Source organism: Pleurodeles waltl, chromosome 1_2 (assembly GCF_031143425.1).
Source record: "Pleurodeles waltl isolate 20211129_DDA chromosome 1_2, aPleWal1.hap1.20221129, whole genome shotgun sequence".
Lineage (NCBI taxonomy): Eukaryota > Metazoa > Chordata > Amphibia > Caudata > Salamandridae > Pleurodeles > Pleurodeles waltl.
This window is the reverse complement of record NC_090437.1, coordinates 970,083,174-970,105,041: the sequence shown is the minus strand read 5'-3', so window position 1 is coordinate 970,105,041 and position 21,868 is coordinate 970,083,174.

Here is a 21,868-nt window from a genome sequence, read left to right as displayed (position 1 = left end):
AATATTACGGGCACACATCTTTACACACCCACCACCACCCTCACCCACTACAACACACACATCAATGCATAGCAATACATCACTGTTACAACCCCCAAACCCCCCGGAAGAATGCAAAGACAAAATGAAATGATCATAAACAGTCGAATATATTGTATTATCGGCATATAAAAATATCAAACATTTAAAACGAATATATACATAAATATTAAAAGTCCGAAAATTTTAGCTGTCATTGTCCGTGGACCACTGGGCCCAAATCACATGGGCAAGGCCCACACAGGATACCTGACACCAACGGAGAGAACACTGCAGGGGCATCAGATAGAAAAACTACAGGCACCTCAGGGGGAAGGGAAGGGGGCACCTCAGCCACATGAGTACACAACGCCAGATCCACGAGGGGCCTCCATGGCCACAGTCCCATCCTGGGGAGTGCAAAGCCACAGTCTCTCAAGTCCATACAGTGGGTGGCTTGCCCACTGTACCATCCTGGGGAGTGCAAAGCCACAGTCTCTCAAGTGGATGACAGTGTCCACTGGTTCTGGAGGGGGACTGGTGCCCAGAGTGCTTCGCGCAGCCCTGCCCGACACAGATGCGGCACTGCCCCTTCCGCCAATGGGCCAGCGGTGCTTGAGATGAAGGGCCCAATGCAGCGGTGCTTGAGATGAAGGGCCCAGCGCAGTGGTGCTTGAGATGAAGGGCCCAGTGCAGCAGTGCTTGAGACGGCGGTGCCCAGCGGAGCGGTGCTTGAGACGGCGGTGCCCAGCGGAGCGGTGCTTGAGATGAAGGGCCCAGCGGAGCGGTGCTTGAGATGAAGGGCCCAGTGCAGCGGTGCTTGAGACGGCGGTGCCCAGCGGAGCGGTGCTTGAGATGAAGGGCCCAGTTCAGCGGTGCTTGAGATGAAGGGCCCAGCGGAGCGGTGCTTGAGATGAAGGGCCCATTGCAGCGGTGCTTGAGACGGCAGTGCCCAGCGGAGCGGTGCTTGAGATGAAGGGCCCAGTGCAGTGGTGCTTGAGATGAAGTGCCCAGTGCAGCGGTGCTTGAGATGAAGGGCCCAGTGCAGCGGTGCTTGAGACGGCGGTGCCCAGCGGAGCGGTGCTTGAGACGGCAGTGCCCAGCGGAGCGGTGCTTGAGATGAAGGGCCCAGCGGAGCAGTGCTTGAGATGAAGGGCCCAGTGCAGCGGTGCTTGAGATGAAGGGCCCAGTGCAGCGGTGCTTGAGACAGCGGTGCCCAGCGGAGCGGTGCTTGAGACGGCGGTGCCCAGCGGAGTGGTGCTTGAGATGAAGGGCCCAGCGGAGCGGTGCTTGAGATGAAGGGCCCAGTGCAGCGGTGCTTGAAATGAAGGGCCCAGTGCAGCGGTGCTTGAGATGAAGGGCCCAGCGGAGCGGTGCTTGAGATGAAGGGCCCAGTGCAGCGGTGCTTGAGATGAAGGGCCCAGTGCAGCAGGTGCTCGAGACAGCGGTGCCCAGCGGAGCGGTGCTTGAGACGGCGGTGCCCAGCGGAGCGGTGCTTGAGATGAAGGGCCCAGTTCAGTGGTGCTTGAGATGAAGGGCCCAGCGGAGCGGTGCTTGAGATGAAGGGCCCAGTGCAGCAGTGCTTGAGATGAAGGGCCCAGTTCAGCGGTGCTTGCCTTGGCGGTCCTTGCCCTGTTCAGCGGTCCTTGCCCTGTTCAGCGGTGCTTGCCTTGGCGGTGCTTGCCCAGTTCAGCGGTCCTTGCCCTGTTCAGCGGTGTTTGCCTTGGCGGTCCTTGCCCTGTTCAGCGGTGCTTGAGTTGGCGGTCCTTGCACTGTTCAGCGGTGCTTTCGTAGTTCAGCGGTGCTTGCCTTGGCGGTCCTTGCCCTGTTCAGCGGTGCTTGCCCAGTTCAGCGGTGCTTGAGTTGGCGCTCCTTCATTGCCCAGCTGGGCTGTGGCTGGCGCTCCTTCATTGCCCAGCTGGGCTGTGGCTGGCTGGGCCCACCTGGGGAGCTGGGCTGTGGCTGGCGGGGCCCTCCTGGGCAGCTGGGCTGTGGCAGACGGGCCTTCCTGGGCAGCTGGGCTGTGGCTGGCGGGGCCCTCCTGGGCAGCTGGGCTGTGGCTGGCGGGGCCCTCCTGGGCAGCTGGGATGGGGCTGGTGGGGCCCTCCTGGGCAGCTGGCCTGCTGCAGGACTTGTCGGGCGTGCTGCCCTTCCCACCCTTCCCTGGTCGTCTGTGGCCCTTTCCCACCTTTGGCGGTGTGCCAGGTGGCACCCCACTTCCAGGCGGAGCCAGGGTAGGGATTTTGGTCCCTGGTGTCCTTGGCCTCTCGCGCCGGGCACTGGTGATCTTTGGGTGTTTTTCCGGGGGTGGGATAGCCGTGCCTTGGCTCCTACCAGAACTAGTTGCCCTTGAGGGTGGGGGACTCCACAGTCCTTGGACAACAGTCCTGATAGGTCCTGGTTTGGTGGTGGCTGAGGTGCTGATTGCAGTCTTATTCGATGGACGGGGTGGGGGAGTTGTTGGAAAGAGGTCAAGTTTGGAAAGGAAAATCAATTTGGAAAGAGAGGGACGGCTAGGTGTAGTGGGTATGGGAGTGGAGGAAGAGGATGTGGTTGTAGGAGTGTGAAGTCTGGTGTCTTTGGGTGCAGGTGCTTGGGCTGGAGGCTGTCGTGAGGTGGATGGCTGTTGGGTGGGTGGCTGCCTGCGTTTGTGTGGTTTGGAAGAGGGGGTGACAGACACACTGGGAGAGGACACAGGGGACGTGTAAATGGTAGTGGGGGTGGCGAGTGCACGTGTGCGGAGTGTTCTGGTGGGTGTGCTGGTGATGGACGTAGTGGCTGAAGATGTTGTGCATGCAAGTGTGAGTGGAGACGTCACAGGGAGGGAGGAGGGAGACGAGGAGGAAGGGGACACAGTGGAGGCAGTGGGTGTTGGTGTGTCTGCATGTGGATGTTGCTTGTGTGAATGCTTGTGTGAAGTGTGGTGCTTATGTCTGGATGAGCTTCCCTTGGGTGTTGAGGTGTGTGCAGGCTGGTCTGTAGGTGTGTCTGGGTTAGGCAGAGGTACAGGGGATTGGGTCTGGGTGGAGGAAGTTGGAGGGGGGAGGCTAGAGACAGGGACAATTGCTGCCGTCAGTGCTGAGGCCAGAGCGTTGAACGATCGCTGATGGGCAGCCTGACCCCAATGAATGCCCTCCAGGTAGGCATTACTCCGGTGCACCTCCCTTTCTACACCCTGGATGGCATTCAAAAGGGTAGACTGCCCAACAATGATGGTCCTCAGGAGGTCACTGACCTCCTCACTGAGGGCAGCAGGGGTGACAGGGGCAGGGCCTGAGGTGCCTGGGGCGAAGGAGATGCCCACCTTCCTGGGTGAGCGGGCACGGGGCAAACGCTGAGGGGCTGCTGGGAGGGCGGTGCTGGTGCGCTGGGTGGCGGCTGTACCTGTTGTTGCGGGGGGCACGGATGTTGCCGCCACCACAAGGGAGGTCCCTTCAGAGGACGAGTCGCTGACACTGACATCAGCATGAGTCCCCGCTGTGGAGCTCCCCTCGCCCTCCGTCCCACTGGTGTACTCAGAGTCCGTTGCATGGCCCTCCAGGGCCATGTGGGATGCAGATCCCTCGTGCTCCGATGCCACTTCTCCTCCGCCTGATGATGCTAATGCACACATGAACAGGAAGACCACAAAAAAGGGGAGGGGGAGAAAGAAAGACATGTTGAGTGCATGGATTACCGCTACCGTTGGTGGAGAGGACAGACACAGAAGCCCCCTGCACTACGCTGCGCACTTGGGGTCCACTACGCAATCCATGGGACATGGCCTACAAGCCTATGGACGACGACTGCACACATAGATGACACAGGGCCATGAATAGCTGTACTTGGCACCCTACAGAGGTGGGGGGCGGGGGCATAGGGCCATGCCTTACGGAGGGGCCTAGCCTACAGAAATCGCCCTGGCCTAGAGATACCCACAGCCCACCTCCCCCACCCAGACACCTCCACTGCGCGCAAATTCACCAGAATGAGAGTGTACTCACCCCCTTGTGTCTGCTGTGATGTCCTCACGCGCCCATCCAAATCGGGGTAGGCCACCGCCAGGATCCGGGACATCAGGGGGGTCAATTGACGACTGGCACCCCGTCTACGTTGGGAGGCCATCCCCAGCAGAGCCTCCGCCATCTTCCTGCTCCCGCGTCGGATGTCCTCCCACCTCTCCCGGCAGTGGGTGCCCCGTCTGTTGTGGACCCCAAGGGTCCGGACGTCCTTGGCGATGGCACGCCAAATAGCGATTTTCTGGTGGGTGCTGACCTATGTGACATGTACAGGGGGAGAAAAAAATCATCACCTTCTGCATGCTTGATGTGAGTGGCCCCCCATCCCCACCCTTGCCATGTGGCACATGCTCTCATCTGTCGTCTGATGCATGCCTCAATCGCTCCCCTCCCCACCATCTTTCATCCACCCGACTCAACCCAGGCATTGCCCACAAAGCATGCTCCCAGTGTACTTACCTGTTGGTCTGGAGGACCGTAGAGTAGCGCATACTGGGGGAGGACCCCATCCACGAGTTTCTCCAATTCTTCAGAAGTGAAGGCAGGGGCCCTTTCCCCAGTCGCAGCAGCCATTGTCTCTTCCAGACCGAGGTCACAGCAGCACTTGCAGTGTAGGTCCTCTCCTGTGGAAGATCAGGTATCGAGTGATTAAGTAGATAGAAAATGGCGGTCACGCCCGCGGCGGTGCGTACCGCGGCGGTGCGTACCGTGACCGCCGGCGCACATCGTCATTGGCTCGTGTAACCCATAGGATTCTATGTTAACCAATGCGGCTTTGCGCCGCGGTCTTCGACCGCCTACCGCCACGGTGTGCCACGCCAGCGCATTGACCTCACATTCCATTGTCACACTTCACAGGTCAGGCAGCCGCCATTTCAAGGGCCCACATGGCTTAATTTCTACTGCGTCACACATACTTAGGCCTTTCCTCAACACTCATACAAACCATTCAATGTATAGTGAATCGTGTTGTGTGCAGGCTGTGGGAACGTACCTGTGGGTTGATTGACTCTGTGCTCGCTGTTGTCCTTCCTAGGCACCGTCCACTGGGCAATGCGAGGAGATGGAGGAATCTTCCCGTGTACAGACCGCTGGTGGACCTGTCGACAATGGAGGAAAGACACGTCATACTGATATACAGGCTTGACCGAGCCACTATACAGGAACTGTGTGCCCAGCTGGAGGCAGACCTGATGTCACCCATCCGCCAACCCACAGGGATCCCCCCTCTAGTGCAGGTGCTGTCAGTACTCGATTTCTTAGCAAGTGGGTCATTTCAAACAACAGTGGCCATATCATCAGGGATGTCTCAACCTATGTTTTCCAAGGTGTTGTCCAGAGTGTTGTCTGCCCTGCTGAAACACATGAGGAGCTACATCATTTTCCCTGAGGTGGGGGATTTGCCTACAGGTGGGTGATTTCTATGCCCTTGGACATATCCCCAACATCATAGGTGCCATTGATGGGACACATGTGGCTTTGGTACCCCCCAGCAGGAGTGAACAGGTGTACAGGAACAGGAAAAGTTATGATTCGATGAATGTATAGATGGTGTGTTTGGCTGACCGGTACATCTCCCATGTTAATGCCAAGTTCCCTGGGTCAGTGCATGACGCCTACATCCTGCGGAATAGCAGCATCCCGTTTGTGATGGGTCAACTCCAGAGGCACCGGGTGTGGCTATTAGGGGACTCTGGTTACCCCAACCTGTCCTGGCTACTGACCCCAATGAGGAATCCCAGGACCAGGGCAGAGGAACGCTACAATGAGGCCCATGGGCGGACTAGGAGGGTGATTGAGCGAACCTTTGGCCTCCTGAAGGCCAGGTTCAGGTGCCTCCATATGACAGGTGGATCCCTAATATACTCACCAAAGAAGGTGTGTCAGATCATCGTGGCCTGCTGTATGCTTCACAACCTGGCTATGCGCCGCCAGGTGCCTTTTCTGCAGGAGGACGGTCCAGATGGTGGTGTTGTAGCAGCTGTGGAGCCTGTGGAGAGTGAAGAAGAGGAAGCCGGAGAGGACGACATAGACAACAGGAACACAGTAATAGAGCAATATTTTCAGTGACACACAGGTAAGAGTACACACCGGCATATTACATTTACTTTAAAACTCCTACCTCTCTACTGTCTGACTTTTTCCCCCAGTGTATGGTAACTGTGTTGTGACTTTCCCTTCCGTTTTCAGAGCTGTGGGCCCCACTGCGTGACATCTGCTTTGTTACCCCATGGACTACAGCTGTGTGACAGCGGTTTGTTGGCATCACAATGTGAATAACAATTTTGGCACTGTCATGTCTAATACATTTGTTAAAATCACAGACAGACTCCAGATTGTTTATGTGCAATAAGTGTGTTTATTCAAGTGCTCTAATTTGGATGGGTGGTTGCAAATCGGTGAGGGGTGATGGTGGAGGATTGTCCATGGCAGAGTCCAGACTATCAGGTTCACAGGTGCATTGTCCAAATGCTTGTGGGAAGTGGAGCAGGGGCAGTTTAAGGTTGGACAGGGTGACAATGTGGGACAGTGGGATGACAATCAGGGCGGTATCCTTTGCTGGCGGGGGTCTTGACATGTTACTCTGTCTTCTTCCTGGATCTCAGGGCCCGCTTGCTGGGTGGTTCTCCTTCTGCAGGGGGTGGGGTTCTGGTGGCCTGTTGGTCTTCTGTCGGGGCCTCCTGTCCACTAGCGCCGGCGGAGGTGGTAGCCTGTTCTTGGTCCATGCTAGTGTCAGGGGCCCTTTGAGGTGCCACAGTGGTCCGCAATGTGGAGATTAACTCATTCAGGGCCACTACGATGGTACCCATGGCGGTACTGATGTTTCTCAGTTCCTCCCTGAACCCCATATTCTGTTGTTCCTGCAGAAGCTGGATTTCCTGGAACCTGGCCAGGACCGTCGCCATCATCTCCTGGGAGCGGTGGTATGCTCCCATGATGGAGGAGAGGGCCTCATGGAGAGTGGGTTCCCTTGGCCTGTCCCCCCCCTGTCGCACAGCTGCCCTCCCAGTTCCCCTGTTTCCTTGGGCCTCCGTCCCCTGGACCGTGTGCCCACTACCACTGCCCCCAGGTCCCTGTTGTTGTTGGGGTGGTGGGTTAGCCTGGGTTCCCTGTAGTGGTGGACACACCGCTGATTGACGTGTCCTGGGGACAGAGGTATGGGCCCGCTGGGTGGGTGCTGTGCTGGTGTTCCCAGAGGGGGGAAGGTCTGCTGTGGCCTGTGCCTGTCTGAGGGGAACCGACTGTCCCGAGGTCCCTGATGGACCGGGCTGGTCATCTAGATCCAGGGAGACAGAGCTGCTGTCATCACTGTGGGCCTCTTCTGGGGGTGGAGGGGACATTTGTGGACCCTCCTGCGCGGTGACCTGGCGTTCGGGTCCTGCAGGGGTATAAAAGTATGGTTATTGCTTCTGTGTGTGCCAATGGCGTGCAATGGGTGGGTGCCCATGTACCCCAGTGCTGGCATTCCTTTGTGGAGGCTGTTGTGACGGTATTTTGGGGGGGGGGGTGATGGGTATGTGCATTGGGCATGCCTTGGTGATGGGTGTCCATGCTTTGGGGCCACATGCAGGGCTAAGTGTTGGGATGGGTGGGTTGTGATGGTGAGACATTTGCAAGGGGTAGTTGTGATGGGGGTAAGGGTGAGGGTGGGGTTATGAGTTGGCATGCAGGTGGGGTGGGGGGGATGAAGTAGTGAAGATGAGACTTACCAGAGTCCATTCCTCCACTGACTCCTGCGAGGCCCTCAGGATGCAGGATGTTCAAGACTTGCTCCTCCCATGTTGTAAAATCTGGGGGAGGAGGTGGGGGTCTGCCGCCAGTCCGCTGTACCGCGATGTTGTGCCTTGATACCATGGAACGCACCTTCCCCCGTAGGTCGTTCCACCTCTTCCTGATGTCGTCCCTATTTCTCGGGTGCTGTCCCACAGCGTTGACCCTGTCCACTATTCTGCTCCATAGCTCCATCTTCCTGGCAATGGTGGTGTGCTGCACCTGTGTCCCGAACAGCTGGGGCTCTACTCGTACGATTTCCTCCACCATGACCCTGAGTTCAGCATCTGAGAACCTGGGGTGTCTTTGAGGTGCCATGGGGTGGTGTGGATGATGTGTGGGGTGGAGTGTGTAGTGATAGGTGGGGTGCTATTTAGTGGTGTGTTGTGTGAGGTGCGTGGAAGTTCTGTGGGTATTGGTATTGTGTGCCTGTGGATGCTTGGTAGTTGACTGTGGTGTCTCTCTCTCGCCTTCTCTCTGAATTTCTGGTCGTAGGGGTTTGAAAGACCGCCGCGTGGATTCGTGGGTCGTAATGGCATGGGCATATTTCTGTTGGCGTGACGGTGGAGGTTTGGTCATCGCCAGTTTATCGCTGACCTTTGGTGTGGCGGACTTTTGTGGATGTCGGAATTTTGGCGGTTTGCCTGTTGTGGGTCAGAATGACCACGGCGGTGTTATGGCGGTCTTCTGAATGGCGGTAAGCGGCTTTTACCGCCGAGGTTGGAATGACCGCCATAATCATGCATAACCTAAAACACCCAGCCATACACATGTACATACACTAACCTCCCCAGGCACACAATGATACTTATGCTGTCACACCCACACACACACATTAATACATTCACATATACTACTATGTGCACACTGATGTTTAAAATAACACAGACAGGGACACACTGATGAATGGACTGACACAGATAACCACACAATGATGTATTAAGTGACACAACCAGGCACATACTGATGTGTACACTGACACATCCAGGTACCCATTGATGCATACAGTGACATAACCAGGCACACACTAATGAATACACAGATACACTTAGGAACACAATCCTACATACAATTGTATTCCTTACCCTACGGTCCTAAATACACCGTACCCCTGAAGTACACGTTGATGCATATGGTAAGAAACCTAACTGCACACTGATAGATAAATGAACACAATGAGGTACACACTAATGCATTAAGTGACAGTCACTGTCACACTGATGCATAAACTCACACAGACACACACTCATGCATACAATGACAAAGTCATGCAGATACTCATAGATATATTCTGACACACCAGGCACACATTGATACATAAATTAAGACACCCAGACATTCACTCATGTATACAGTGACACACCCAGGCAGATACTGGCAAATGCAGTGATACCCCCAGCACACTCTGATGTATATGCTGACACTCGCTGTCAGATACAAATAGAAACACACTCAGTCACATACTGATGCAAAGACTAACACACTCAGGCACAGAGATAGGCATACAGTGACGCACCCAGGAATAGATGGAACCTTATGCTGGCACACCCTGCTTCATAGTTATGAATACACTACCTTATTTGGAACACACACAAATGAATGTGATAAGATACTCAGACACACACTAATACATAAAATGACACAATGACGCACTGAAATACAAATTGATGCATACAGTGCAAAACCGAGTAAGACACTGATGGTTATGATAATAGCAGCATGCATACTCTGCTTTAAACATCAAAAGTAATAGACGTAAAGTGCCTACAATGTAGTGATGGAACTGTATTAGAATGACATAGTTAAGCTATAGAATTGAAAGTATAGAATTCAAATGTATATATATTGTTAATTTTGGCTTTTCATTTCAGACATCCATTTGTATTAAAAACATACATTTAATATGCTAAAAAAACAGAAAGACAAAAGAAACTGGGGAAAACATACTATCTACTTGCAACAGAGAAAGAAAAGGGCCAACATGAAGAGAATGAGGTTAAAGGGAAAAGAGCAGCTGGTAAGGGAAGCAAACCATTTCTTAAAGTTGTGTATGGAAAATGTCAAAGTCAAGTAAATTAAAAGGAAAGTTTGAAATCAGCCAACAAAGGATAAAAATTATGTCAGATGAAGAGTAAGATGTCATTGAAGAAAGCATATAGCTTACCCAGAAGACAGCAACAGTTCAAAGACATTAGAGTTAGAATGTTTCGTGCCAGTGCAATTCTGAATCTTATTAAGACTATGAAGCAGTACAAAAGGAGAAGAGAAGTAGTGAAACAAAAAGAATGTGTTGAGGCTGTAGTTGGTAAAGCGTTTGCCTTAAAGAGGAATCTTTTTATTTTGATTCCCACTAGAATGAGAGCACTGGATAAGACAGTGCTGGATTTGAAGAGATGGTCCCAAAGGAAAAGACTTGTTAATAACACACCATTTTTTGTAAAATCTTTAGTAGTGACTGGAAGTATACCTCTAGTACAAAACCTTTCTTTAATGAAGAGGGTTTTTGGAAGAGAACACTTTAGTGCATGCAATGGATTCAACATGTCGATGTTATGAGATGAAGGATGGTAGTCCAGTTAAAAAAGAAGAGATTGTTCCTAGAAATGTGGAAGAGGTGATATTGTCGCTTTGACAGGTGCAGGAATACTAGGCGCATTCAATTCCTAAATTTTTGCAAAGTCTAAACAACTTGTCTGTTGTACAGTTTCATTTAAAAATATAATCGAAACAGGTATCAGGCATGCACTAAATAAAGTTTAATTTCCACTTATTTGCCAATTTTTAGTTCCCTACTACATTTTTAGTTCCCAATACCCTCTTTAAGTCAATCGACTTTAGCCAATATTCATAGCCTTCTCTGGCCAACCAGGAAACAAACGAATCAGAATAACTCAATTTTGTATCAGTCAATAAACTGTTTACATTTCCATTATTGGGAACTTAAAAATGATATGACTCAGCATTTTTAACATTGTCCCCAGAAAAATATGCATACTTTTCGGACACCCCCCAGTGGCGAAGTTCCGATTATGTGTAATTAAAAATAGTCTTTGGGGTACTTGCTTTATGAATTAAATGATGTCCACAATAATTGTAATAGAACATATCTCCATAATTTTCTTTTGATTGATAAACATCTTCACTTTCAAATACAGTAAAATACTCTAGTTCAGATAACATAGAATCAATTGTTTTGACATTCCAATCATCAGAAACAACTCCAGGTGTTATTACATAATTCATTGAAAGTTTAAAGATGTATGGAATTTGAATAACCTCCGTCAGGCCATATATATCAAAAGGTACTTTATTCAGAACAATCCTATCAGGAATTGGTGTAGCTGAAATGTTCACTAGGGACAAATCACGATGGACCTTATGGGAGGAAAAATGTGGTTTTAAGACCTCATCCACCAGTTCAACTGTAGAGCATTCAGGAAGGTAATGACCATGTATTATTAGGAAAAAGACGATGACAAACCTAATTCAAAGAATAAAGGCAAGTACAGTTAGTAAGAGCCACAGATAGTTCCATGGATGAATGAAATAGTTCATTTTTAGTCAATTTTTCAGTTTATGTGCTCTTGACAGTTTTGTTGCAGAAGAGGCAGCTGAGTCCTGGACATTGGCAAAATATCTGGAAGCAGTTAGTGCAAAAACTGGAGCCGTGTTTGGAAGAGGACAACTGGCAGAAGTCTCCCTTTGTATTTCATAGTAGATGATTCCATCCATTTGAGTTGAATTTGAGAATGATTTCTCATTGTTGTGGACTTTTCTTGTCACAGAAGAAGTAAGTGGAGCTAATGAAAGATCATTTTCCACCTTCCCTAAGCTTGGGGGCTGTCAGTGTTGCTGCTCAAAACCTGTAGAGGAATCCTGCTCTGTAGTGAGAGGGAGTCGGGTACTACCCAGGAGTCCTCCAGGTCTGCTGTGTAGGATCAGCCATATCGTGTAACTTGACATTGTCAATGAAGACAAAGCGGTTTTCTTTAGAACCAGGCAGCGGAGGCAAAATAACAGTTCTGGTATCCTCTATTCCCAGGACTGGAACCGTTGCACGATAAGAAGGAGCGAACTCCTTTATCACAGCAAACTTTTCACATACTAGATCCCCAACTTTTGGAATCCAGCCAGTACATGTTATTGGTGTACCCCTTATTCCCAAGGAGGCGGCACTGGCAGATCTGCTGTCATCATGGAACTGTTGTAAGTCCTGCAAGACAGTGACATGTTTATTTATGTCAAAAGGTGTATCTTCTGCCTCTCCACCAGGACCATCAAGCTCTGGAACATACATTTGTTTTTCCAAACAGGCTTCATATGGGGTATGCCGTCCCAGGGACCTTTTGGGCAGATTATTAAGGGCTCTCTGGACTCCATACAGGTAATAAAGCCAGCTACAACCTGTGCTTAATACTCCTTATGTTTAGGATTGCTTTAAGTCTCGCTTTCTTCACTCCACAAAACTATTTCCCTCTGGATGATACCTAGACGAATAGTACAGTTGGACCTCTAATGAAGCCTTGATGTCCCTGAATCCCCTTGATGTAAATGAAGGCACTGGTCCAAGTAGAAAGCATATGAGCAGATAGAGACTTGCAAATCTTTAATAACAGTTCTAGCGTCAGCTCAGTGTTGTGGCCATACCCATAGAAACCTGAAGCATGAGTCAACAGTGACTAAGATGTATTTGTGTGCATCATCAGGTGTCAAGGGACCACAATGGTTAAGGTACACACATTGTAGTGGTTTGTTGGAAATTAAGAGGGGTGTCTGCCGTGGGCATTTGACAGTGGACCCTTTTATTTGCTGACAAATGTCACAGCAAAGGACATACTGTTTGGTCTGTTTGTATAGACCAGGCCAATAGAAACGTAATTGTAATGGTGAAATAGTAGCCACCACACCAGCATGGGCAGAAGCACCTCCCTCATGCACTGCTTTAATCAACTCAAGTCTTTGGTCCTGGTTGGGGATCACAAGATCATCTCCCTCCCCTCGGTATTGTTACTAGGGCTGTATTTAGGCTAGATAGCCTTGAATAAAGCATAGATTGGAAGAATAGTGTGCTAAGAAATGTAAATGTTTTCCTGAGTGAAAGGACAGAAAGATAAAGAAAAATAAATCATCACCACAAATGTGATCATTTCTAAAAGAATAAAATGAAGTAAAATGAAATGTTGCTAGGCTAAAGGACACATACAGCGGGCCTAGTTGCTAAAATAACATGCCCGCAGACATAACTAAAATGGCTTCACTACAATAGCTACAGAGGTTCAGGGAAGGTATAGATATAGCCCTGTTTACAAATGGAAGTGTGGTAGTATTTGAAGTATTCGGTAGCAATCTATTGATTTGTTATGAAATTTTGTATGTGAAGTTCCATGAAGAAGTCTGAAGCAAAAAAATTCAATTTTACAAGGATTAGATCCACACAAAATAAAAAGTATAGTTATTTACAAGGACATTCATTAGCATTTCTATCAAAGAAAGTGTGCCAAAGCACCTTTCATCACTTTAGAATGTTCGTAGTTCACCACTCAAAACTCCGAAATTTAGTTAGGAAACTTTACTATGTGAAGACTCCAGACGTATGTTTAGGAAAAATGAATAGAGTACTTTTGCATGGTACAGCAGGAGAGATAGAAAAAGTTGGTCAGGATGTGCAGTTTCGTTACTTTGGTTCTAAAGAGGATTCTAGGTAAAATGAGGAATTTGTAGGTGCAGGTACTGAGGAACAGATCACAGGTATTACTCCTGGCAATTCTGAACAAGAGTTTATAAAGTTGAACACAGTGTGTTTAGAAAAACCAAACTATGTTTGCATTTCTTGTTGACACACTCACTACAAAAGTCACACATGAAATGTAGATGTATTTTCCAAAACTGAAGGGAACACAGAGAAAAGTGGCAAGTTTTTTCTGCTTATTCATCTGTAGAGGAGAAGAACGGTTTGACTTGTCCATGCAGCAAGTTGCATTCGAGTACTGCTATAATAAGTTAGAAGATCATAAAACATCAGCTAGAGCAGTATATAACAGGTTGGAACTTGTGACTATTACAGAACAACTAGGAGATTTAAATGTAAATGAATCGATCCTTATACAGTCCATACATCCATTTCAAGCAATTATACAATTAGAACCAAAAACAGGTAAATTACATTGAACAGAGTTACAGAAAGGCCTTAAAGAAAGAGCAGTGTATTAGCCATTAAACTTTAAAAAGAATATTGAAACTGTAGTGGTAGACAAAGACACTGATTTGCTACTTATTATTCTAGTAAATGGTGTGCCAACTAAGAATAAAACAATTTGGCAAGAAGTGGTTGATGTTAATAAAGTAAAACAAGCAATGGTATTCTTGGTACAAAATAATGTTTAATATTAAAATGCTGATGTCGAACCTGATGTACCAAATGTTGAAGCTAGCAGTTTGCCAGAAAGTGGACAAATAGAAAAAGTGTTTGAACCAGATGACAAAGAAATTTATGATGCATCCATCAGTTACATTCCAAAGAAGTAATTTGTAATGCTATTGAACTGTTTCAAATGAAATAAGCAAAGTGAGCTCTCGCGACTATGTGGGAAAAACGTTTAGAGGCTCACTGTTTTCCCCAGTTGTTTCCCACTGCAGTAGGTGGTCGTTATGATGACATCCCATACAAATACCAGCAGCTGAACTCCAATCAACAAGATTATATTCAGAGGATTCAAGATTCAGACAGTGTATCACATACATATTTCACCTTCTATTTAAGAGTGACTTGTCTGGACTTGCGTGTACAATAAATCACACTCTAAAAACAGGTGTTAATCTTCAAAATCTCTCTGTGAGAGATTTTGTTAACAAAGTTCAAGAAAAGGACAAACATTTTAATTACAACTCAATTCATTTAATGGTGCACCAATCTGGCGCTAATAGTGGTTCCATTGTTATGGAGAACTAAAACCTGGGTCCACCAACCTGGTTACTGACACTCAGTTGCGATGAGTATGCATGGGATTACCTCCTTCAATACTTGAGAGAGATGAACTCAAACCTAAATGACATCAATGTAAAGACAGCTGGAGAACTTTATTGAATACACCCTGCTAATGTTTGTAGATATTTCAACCACAGGTTCCAAGCTATGCTTACTTTTATCTGCAAAAAAAGCAATCCTACTCTTGGAGAAGAAACTTATTTCCTTTGTCAGAAAGAGTATCAGGCAAGAGGTGCTCGACATATTCACATGCTGCTATGGATAAAAGATGCTCCAAAATTTGGAGCACACACTGATGAGTCTATACTTTCTTTCATAGAACAGTATGTGACATGTACCATGCCAAAACATACTGGTGAAATAGGTCTTGGAGAACAGGTTTTGCATTTCCAAACACATAGATGTGGGAGGTGCTGCTGTCATAAATACAGATCCAAAGGACATTTTTACACAAGATTTAGATTTGGATGTCCAAGACCTGTCATTTCAAAAGGAAGAGTAAACAGCTTCTTGTCTTCAGTCAGACATGCACTGACATGGAAATCACCAAAGAAAATATATAACCTAAAAAGAACAGATAATTTGAAATATTTTAATGACTATAACCCTATGATTTTTTAAATGTGAAATGCTAATATGGACATACATTTTGTTGCAGACAACCTTATCACTGTGACCTGGTATGTCACGTCATACATTACAAAATCTGAAAAGACAGATATGAAGGAGATATGGAAGGAGATTTCTGCAGAAAAGACACTTAGCAAGAAATTGGATTCTTTCAGTTTGAAAATGCTTCCCATAGGGAAATGGGATCCAATGAAGCCTGTGACAGGTTGAGTTTGGCAAGTTCTTTTCTCAAAATCAAAAGGAATTGTTTAGGTAAGTCTTGGTTTAGCTAGTACACAAAGTAGTGTTTTAAAGTCTTTATCAGAAAGTCAGTACCTGGCAGAGTTTGCACCACAAAGTACAGACTTTGTGAAATCAAACATATTAGACACACATATAGCAGACAAGTGTCTTTAAGAAATTCTTCAAAACTACAGATACAGAAGTAATGTAAATGAAAACAAAGAAGAAGGGAAATAAGCAGTACATGGATGTGGTGGTTGTTTAGTCAAACATGCAAAAGAAAATCGAATTAACCACCAAATAATGAGTTGCCAAAATCCTGACAAAAGAGAGTTTTTCTACTTAGCTCTTCTTCAACTATTCAAGCCTGGACGAAGTGAATTGGAATAACTTGGAGAGTATGACGGCTACGAAGATTATTTTAATGATGTCAAATATACTATTCAGTGTTTTATTTTCAAAAACTATTTACAAATGTTAAATGATGAGATACAACAAGAAGAAATGATTGCTGCTGAGGTAGCATAGTTCTTAAAGCAGCCAAAGTTCAGCACCACTAAGTCAAGATTCTCTTGGACAACTTTTATTGAAAATAAAGCTGTAATAGCTATGAATGAAGTGGAAAGTGCAATGGAACAAGTGAGACAGGAATCTGTAGATCTAGAGCAGTTAATTGCACAACTCAACAATGAACAAAAGGATACTTAAATTGAAGTATTAGACAAAATAGAACATGGATTTTTTCACGAGAAGAAAAACTGCAATTGTTCATCATTCAAGCCAATACTTTTACATATCAGTGGCCAAGCTAGTACAGAGAAAAGCTTTTTAACTAAAGTTATCTCTACTTTTTTACACAAGACTACAAAATCACATTTATCATATGTAGTAACAGCACCAACTAGATTAGTTGCACACAATATCAAATGAATAACTTTACATAGATTACTCTGGCTACCAGTAGAACATGATAGTAAGCTGGAATACCAGAAGTTATCTGGGGAAGGTTGTCATGGAAAGGCAAGACCTTTGAAGAAAATGAAGCTTTTTCCTATTGATGAGGTAAGCATAGTTTAAAAACTAATGCTTGCCTTTGTTCACCTGAGAATGCAACAGATTTTAAAAACTGAATATGACATATTGTTTGGAGGAAAGCATTTAATTGTTTTTGGTGACCTACTACAACTTACTCCTGCATATGGACAGCCTGTTTTCAAAACTCTTTCTCATGAAGAACCTCAGAACTCTTTGGGAAGTATTGGCAATGTAAACATGCAATATGGAAACAGTCTCAAGGATATTAGGGTAGCAGTTCTGACAGAGGAGGAAAACATATGTTGGAAAGTTGACTTCTTAAGAAACTGTTTTCCTGTAAGAGCACAGCATCAGAGCTAATGTATGAGTTTTGTGAAGAAAGGAAATCCATTGTTTCTTGAATGCCTACACTTCAAGAGTGTTCTGAATTTAATGAAGAATTACTCAAACTAGAGAATGAAGAAATGTTGGAGATGGCTGCTATCAACAAAATAGAACACCAAGGAGTAACTGTCATACTCAGTGACAAATTGCAAGACAAATTTAACTCTTTTGATAAATCGGCTACGAAGATTATTTTAATGATGTCAAAGATACTATTCAGTGTTCTATTTTCAAAAACTATGTACAAATGTTAAATGATGAGATACAACAAGAAGAAATGATTGCTGCTGAGGTAGCATAGTTCTTAAAGCAGCCAAAGTTCAGCACCACTAAGTCAAGATTCTCTTGGACAACTTTTATTGAAAATAAAGCTGTAATAGCTATGAATGAAGTGGAAAGTGCAATGGAACAAGTGAGACAGGAATCTGTAGATCTAGAGCAGTTAATTGCACAACTCAACAATGAACAAAAGAATATTTATATTGAAGTATTAGACAAAATAGAACATGGATATTTTCACGAGAAGAAAAACTGCATTTGTTCATCATTCAAGCCAATACTTTTACATATCAGTGGCCAAGCTAGTACTGAGAAAAGCTTTTTAACTAAAGTTCTCTCTACTTTTTTACACAAGACTACAAAATCACATTTATCATATGTAGTAACAGCACCAACTAGATTAGTTGCACACAATATCAAATGAATAACTTTACATAGATTACTCTGGCTACCAGTAGAGCATGATAGTAAGCTGGAATACCAGACGTTATCTGGGGAAGGTTGTCATGGAGTGGCAAGACCTTTGAAGAAAATGAAGCTTTTTCCTATTGATGAGGTAAGCATAGTTTAAAAACTAATGCTTGCCTTTGTTCACCTGAGAATGCAATAGATTTTAAAAACTGAATATGACATATTGTTTGGAGGAAAGCATTTAATTGTTTTTGGTGACCTACTACAACTTACTCCTGCATATGGACAGCCTGTTTTCAAAACTCTTTCTCATGAAGAACCTCAGAACTCTTTGGGAAGTATTAGCAATGTAAACATGCAATATGGAAACAGTCTCAAGGATATTAGGGTAGCAGTTCTGACAGAGGAGGAAAACATATGTTGGAAAGTTGACTTCTTAAGAAACTGTTTTCCTGTAAGAGCACAGCATCAGAGGTAATGTATGAGTTTTGTGAAGAAAGGAAATCCATTGTTTCTTGAATGCCTACACTTCAAGAGTGTTCTGAATTTAATGAAGAATTACTAAAACTAGAGAATGAAGAAATTTTGGAGATGGCTGCTATCAACAAAATGGAACACCAAGGAGTAACTGTCTTACTCAGTGACAAATTACAAGACAAATGTAACTCTTTTGATAAATCTGTATCCAGGACTACTGGACTAGAGAAGTGTTTACATGTCTGCAAAAACTTTAGAATAATTTTGAGATGTAATTTAAGTGTTGAAGAATAATTAGTAAATGATGCAATGGGTAAAGGTATAGATTTTATTAAATACCCCAAATGTGATGAGGTTGATTTCTTAGCTATAAAGTTTGATCAGATTAATGGCGTTAATCAAATAGGACAACGTGTTGAACGCTTTTGCTTGTAAAAGACGTATATGTCAGACAAAAAACAGTTCCAGTCTGTCTTGCATGGGCTGTAACTATCTACAAGCCTCAAAGTTTAAGTGTAGATGCTGCATTTATTAATACTGGAGGTACGGTATTTAAAGAAGGCACGTAGTATGTAGCATTGTCACGAGTTCGGACATTTTCTGGTTTGTTTCTAGTTGATTTTGATTTGAAGAAGCTTATTGCAGATGCAAATTGTGTGAGTGAGTACAATAGATTAAGAAGTAAGGGCCAGATGTAGGAAGGTTCCCTTTTGCGAGTTGCAAATTGCGAGTCCCAGCGACTCGCAATTTGCAACTCGCAAAAGGGAATGCAGAAAGGTGTCTCAGACACCTTCTGCGACTCGCTATGGGGTTGCAAAGACCCACCTCATAAATATTTATGAGGTGGGTCGCAGTTTGCGACCCCATAGCGAGTCTAGGCACTCACGGGGATGGTGGTCTGCTGGAGACAGCAGACCACCATGTCCGTGACTGCTTTTCAATAAAGCAGTTTTTTTTTTTCTCTTTGCAGCCCGTTTTCCTTAAAGGAAAACGAGCTGCAAATAGAAAAAATACCGAAACATTTTTTGTTTCGTTTTTTTTCAGAGTAGGCAGTGGTCCATAGGACCACTGCCTGCTCTGAAAAAATATTTTTGTTTGCATTCACAAATATCTATATGGACTTCACTCTATGTGGATCATCACTGTTTAAGACATCATTTAGCCTATCAGAGGAGATGTCAACAAAAGAATAGTCAAAAATGAAGTGTGGATGAAATATCTTCATAGGATTTCTGGAAGAAAAATAATATATGGTCTTCTCACTAAGTGGATTATCATTGTTGAAGACATCATTAGACCTATCGGGGTGAGGTCTACAAAAAGATGGGGAAAATTTAAGTGTGGATTATATTTGTTTGTAGTTTTGTACCAGGTATATTAATAACCAAAATATTTTTAACATATGGTCTATTGGTTAAAATAGTAAGTGTGGCTTATTTAAATATTTTACAAATTGTAGTGAGTGTAATTCACAGTATCACTTATTTGTAGTGAAATACTGTGGAGTTATGCTTTTTTTTCTTCAATCTATAAGATTGTTTTTCCCCACTGTTTAATGGTGATTATACAGTATATTGGAAGCAAATAGAGGATATAATGCCCCCCCCCCCACCCTGATCCATTTCATGGTAAATGTAGCCCTAATGTTCAGAGCCACACTCATCTCAGCCTAACAAACGTGACTGCTTGAACCCTCTACTACCAATCACTGTGATGTAATCAAATCCCCGGGGCAGCTCTGTGTGCAGCTAGACCCAAGAAATCTGGCCATTGTCCCCCAAGCGCGCAGTGGACTTCATTAAAACACTGCCACAGGTGACATTCTCTTCCTCAACCTTAAGTTTTAAGGCCTTAATTGTTGGATTTTAAATAGCACATTTTTCACCCTAATCTCTACCGGATTACTCGCACCTCTGCCTACGGTCCGTGTTTAGAGGCCGTTGACATTGAACTCGCTTATTTTATTGCTCCCTCCCTCCTCCCCAGCTTTGTGTGTATTTTAATATTTTATTGGTCTTACTTGGGCTTTTCTGGTCTTACACCCAGGGGGTTGCTTGGCCTCATCGGACACAGCCGACAGCTATCTTTCCTCTCATGCTATTGGCACAGTTAGGGACGCCATCTTTGGAGGTCAGTGGTCTAGCTGGTTGACTCTCTGTAATTGCAGTTATATTTAGGCATGGCAATGCTGCGGCCAAGCATACAACTTCATTAAAACTCTGCCACAGGTGACAGTCTATTCCTCAACCTTAGGCTTTAAGGTCTTCATTACTGGATTTTAAATAGCACATTTTTAACCCCTATCTCTACCGGATTATTCGCACCTCTGTTTACGGTCCGTGTTTAGAGGCCGTAGACAATGAACTCGCTTATTTTATTGCTCTTTCCCTCCTCCCCACCTTCTTGTGTATTTTAATATTTCATTGGTCTTACTTGGGCTTTTCTCGTATGACACCCGGGGGTTGTTTGGCCTCATCAGGCGTGGCCAACAGATATCTTTCCTCTCAAGCTATTGGCACAGTTAGAGACGCCATCTTTGGAGGTCAGAGGTCTAGCCAGTTGATCTCCGTAATTGCATATATATTTAAGGATGGCAACGCTGCGGCCATGCAGTGGACGCGCGCAGCGGGCTCGTCACCGGCGCGGAAGAAGGCGCCGAAGTCAAGCCCGTCTGTGCCCGTCCGTGCCTGTCTGTACCCAGGGGCCAGGACCCCTGTTCAGTTTTATAGTCCCAGGATATTCCATAGTGCTGATTTTCTTCATTCTTCATTAAAACAGTACTCCTAGAGGGTTGCAATGGCTGATTAAATCTTAGTGATGGTGATTTTACTTGTGCTAGCTGCAATTGGTGCCCACAGTCTATTGCACTGACGGACCTTATGCCTCAGATAGCCTCACAAAGTACCTTTCTTCTAACCAACTGATGCTCATTGGGTGCCCACAATCTGGATATCAATCTTCTCTTGAGCGACCGGAAACCCACAGCTCTTTTTCTCACGGAAGCTTGGCTCCATGAGAATTCGGCATTAAATTTAGCCCTGGCATTACCTAAAGACTATTCAATAACCAGATTGGATAGAGACAATGCAAAAGGGGGTGGAATCGCCATTATTTTTAGGGATACAGTTAAGGTGATATCCTGTCCCCTTCAGATACCCGATTGCGAGAGTAGGGTTTGTTCCATTCTATTAAGTCCATTGTATAGTTTTTCAGGGGCCTTAGTATATTGTCCTCCTGGCCCAGCACAACAGTTTCTACAATCATTTCCGGAACAGGTTGCCAAACTAACCTGTAACAACCCAAATTTTACTGTTCTTGAAGACTTCAAAATTCACGCGGAGAATCAAGACAATGCTGCCGCTAAAAGATTTTTGTCTGATATGGCCACCCTGGATCTATTACAATTGGTCAGAGGTGCAACACATAGTAAAGGTCATACCATTGACTTAGTTTTTAATAATGCTGCAGGACTAACGGGTTTGCCCTCTACTCCTTTGGCCTGATCGGACCACTTCCTAATTAATCTTAATCTGCCTACATCAGTAATAAGCAAAACGACCCAGATGGCAACTCAGCCTTATAGGCGCTGGCACACTCTTACCACTAAAGAATGGATAAGTACTCTAGAAAACCTAAAACCAGTCTTAAGGGGGAACAC